General features: G+C 32.5%; 1 non-coding gene across 1 annotated transcript; it reads left to right on the forward strand.

The window, feature by feature from the left end:
- The first annotated feature begins 259 nt into the window (after positions 1-259).
- On the forward strand, positions 260-368 carry LOC129402924 (U6 spliceosomal RNA). Its single transcript, XR_008628940.1, has one exon. It is a non-coding gene; the product is annotated as a U6 spliceosomal RNA (small nuclear RNA).
- The last annotated feature ends 3629 nt before the right edge of the window (positions 369-3997 follow it).

Raw genomic sequence — 3997 nt, forward strand, 5'->3', positions numbered from 1 at the left:
GGTCTCATTTCCCTTACCCTGAAAGAACCTCCAATGTGGCACTGCTTGGAAGAACAAGTAAAGAGAAGCTGCTAAAATCTCACGGCTAGGACGAGACTTGTTACTGTTTTTGGCATATTGAATATGCCATGGGTAGTTTACCAGTCTCTTCCATGTGGGCGACATACTCTCAGAAGCTTGCCAGGCTCTCTGAGAGGGACGGAGAAATAAAACCCGGTTAGCCTCGGGCAAGGCAAATGCTCTACCAAATGTGATATCACTCCTGTGATCGTTTCGGCAGAAGGTATACTAAAATTGGACCGATACAAAGATTACCATGGCTTATGCACAAGAATGGCACACAAATTCTTGAAACAGAAAAAGGTGCTCCCTCAAAATTCCATCAAAATCAAAACTAGCACAAATAATGAGAAGAGAATTAGTCTGCAATATTTAAATAGGTTATATAGTAGGTCATTTGGATCGTGTAAAGGAAGCAATCCATATAATCAACATTCATAAAATAATGTGAAGGAGATTTCCCAGTATTTTTCAATTATACAAACCATTTAGTTATTTTTATTAATAACATGTTCTTTCAATATATTTAAAGTTTTACTTCTAAAACTGTTTGAAATTGGGTCTGGAGGAATAGTACAGAGGGTAGGGTATTTACCTTGCACGTGGCCAACTAGGATTCAATTCCCAGCATCCCATATTGTCCTCCGTGCACCGCCAGGAGTGATTCCTGAGAGCAGAGCCAGGAGTCAGCCCTTAGCATTGCTGGGTGTGACCCCCAAAAAAGCCAAAAAAAAAATAAAAATGTTTGAAATATATTTTATAGTAAAATAAACTTAAAAATGTAACCTCAAAAGAGCTACACTTTCTGGCCAATAGAAAAATAATAAAATACAACTAAAAAATATACATAAAGTTCCTGAAAGATATGTTTTGTTTGTCAAATCTATCCACGTAGGTTTTACAAAATTTGTTTTGGTTGAAAATACTCAGTGGACTTTTTTTTTTATTCTGAGTAATATTAATCTCTCTCATGAATACTTTTTACACATGTATATTTAATAATGTTTTGAATTCATGGGGGCACTGTTCAGTCAAGTTCTGGTTTCTTGAAATACTGAAAGCTAAATGGACAGCACTTACTGAAAATAAGACTGACATCACCAGCCCATTCCACACACCATATGTCACCAAATAGCCTCTACTCTCTGCCAAGATGTAACTCAAATCAGTGACCTAGAAATAAAAGACTACATAACCCATTACCAATCAATCCCCTGAGCCATTCAGTCTCTAGTCTGTAATATTTTAATAAATCATTTCCGTTTATATTGATGAGTTGTTAATGCAAATTGTAAGTAAAAGGACAGTTGGCTTTTATTAGCAAAGACATGCATATATAATATAATACACCAAAAATTCTATGTCCTATGCTCAATATAATACAATAGGAAGCACTCACTAGATGAAAATAGGAATTTCTATAAGTTATGAAAATTTAATGCATGTTTTTACTTTTTAGGTGGTAATAATTTGAAATAATTAGCAATAACAGATAGAATTGATAAATTTTATTTCTATCCACATTTGTTTTTTGAATTTATACAATTTGTACTAATTAATAGCAAGAATTCCTAATGTGGAAAGACTTTAACAGCTTTTATATATAGGTAAATTTAATCTTGTTTGGTTTTAATTCACAACTCTAGATGTGTAATGTGTACACATCATTTGATTCTGTCCCTATTACTCGACTGTTTTCTTTTAAATTTGCAGCATCATTCATATAATTAGAGCGATAGTGACACAAATTAGTAATCAGCATTTGAGAGATTTTAAGGGAAGTTATTATTAAATTACGTCTTTCATCTCACTCAAATCCTGCATTCAAGTAGAAAGCAAATTAATCTCTCATTCTCTATCATTTGAGCTACTTTTTCTTGATGAAGTATAAAATTGGACTTTTTATGATAAATGACATAATATGTATGGCTATCTGAATATTTGCAATAATGTCTTCCAAAAACTTGTTTATGAATTAATATCAATTCAATTAAAATTGTATTAAGTATTACTTTTTAAATAGTGATAAGTTTAGTATTACATGGATAAGTTAGCAAGAGTTCTCTTTTTTAAAAATTATATTTATATTTCATTTACTTGTTTCTATCAAGAATCAAAAATGATTATTCCTTGTTAAACTTACAGAGAATAAGATGCAAATTTTAGAAATCTGCTCTACTTTAGTCAAGCTTTGTTGATGGATAGGAGGTGACAATACCATAATAAGATTTTTAAAATTGAGTACATTGTAATTTAGAGGTAATAACAATAAAAATAGTTGTTTGATCAAAACATTTTATTGTCAAAGAAAAATTTTATAAATGTACTATGGCAGTTTCTTATGAGTTTCATAATCTACATTAAAATGATTCTGAGATTCTATAGTAAAAATTTTGTTTTATTTTTCTAAAGTTTTTCAAACAAAAAACAGTTTTTAGGGAAAACTTACAGTACAATGAATATCACTCTTTTATAGAATAATAGAAACACTGAGCTAAACACATTCTAATTTTTTTTTAGAATTTCTAGTCATTGACTTAAATAAATTATTCCAGCTTAATGTTTTTATTACAAATAATGCATTAACATCTGCACAATTTTATATCATTACATTTATCGAAAGTGGTACTTATCGGGACACAATCTAAATTATGACTGAACATTGACATATGAACAAAACCACCAGCTTATTTATAAACAGAAAAGTTTGATATACTAATGTGGATAAAGTCCTCAATATATGATGTCTATAATAGTCATGCCAATATTAACTAGAAACTTACTAACAATGCAAATCCTTTCTTAAAACATTATTCACCCATTCTCCCTTTTGCTTTCTTTCATTATTTACTGTTGTTGTAGATGATAATCTGACTCATACACTCACTAACCGTAAAATGTATTTTCCTGTAGTATTTGCTAGAGTTTAGTCATAAATCTAATTTTGCTACTTACATACTTTGCTGCAGGGATCACCAAAGGTTGCACTTGTTTAATTATGGTTCTTGCACACATACTTACGAGGGACCACTCCTTTCTTTAGCAGTGATGCTTATACACATTCTGGTTGTACTGCTTGCCAGTGGTTTCTGTGGTACTCGTGCTAGCCAGGAGTTGCACTTCCTGACCATAGAGCATGAACACTTTTTTAGTTGTGACAATCCTTGGAGGTCACGCACCTTTTTTTTTTCTGACACTCTTACATAGCTAGAGCTAAAAATTATTAATGGAGCTGAAGATCATAGAAAGTAGAGCTGTCAGGATCAAACAAACTCCGTGTGTATTGTGGAGTTTGATCACGTATTAGACTCATAGCCTTAGACTGGCAAGACAAATGTTCTAAGCTATCAAGCTATTCCTGTCGGTCCAACAATGAAAATTCTTATGCTTATGCCCTGCAAAGACTTGGAAAATCAGACATTCTAAATGGAAGACCTAGTGGTATGCACTTTAATACCTTAATAATACCTTCTGAATGATAATAATGCTAAAGTTTGAGGATTACTGCTTAAAGTTGATTTTCATTAAGGAAGCTTCTCCCTTAAAAAAATTAATATCTAGGTCTTCTGCGCAAAACAAATAGATTAGAACACAGGTATGAGGATCTAAATGTTCTCGTCATTGGAAAGTTCTTGATCTTCCAAACTGAGGAATGGTGATATGGCTCAGTGCCAGGATGCTTTTACCTTTGTTATGAGAGCTCTGAGTTTGATCCCCAGTATCAGAAAATCAAAGCCACACAAAGCAATACTTCCTTCCTTCCAAGGTTGAGAATCACAGGTCTTCATGATAGCTCTATCCACAGTAAGGATGGGAAAGTCTTGTAAAGATAAGGACTCACCAGGAAATAACTTCACAGCTGACTTACCTATTAGGTAAACAGAATAACTCACAATGTTCCCAATGAAGAAATTGAACTCTCCATTCACTGCTGTTA

This window comes from Sorex araneus, chromosome 2, assembly GCF_027595985.1.
Source record: "Sorex araneus isolate mSorAra2 chromosome 2, mSorAra2.pri, whole genome shotgun sequence".
NCBI lineage: Eukaryota > Metazoa > Chordata > Mammalia > Eulipotyphla > Soricidae > Sorex > Sorex araneus.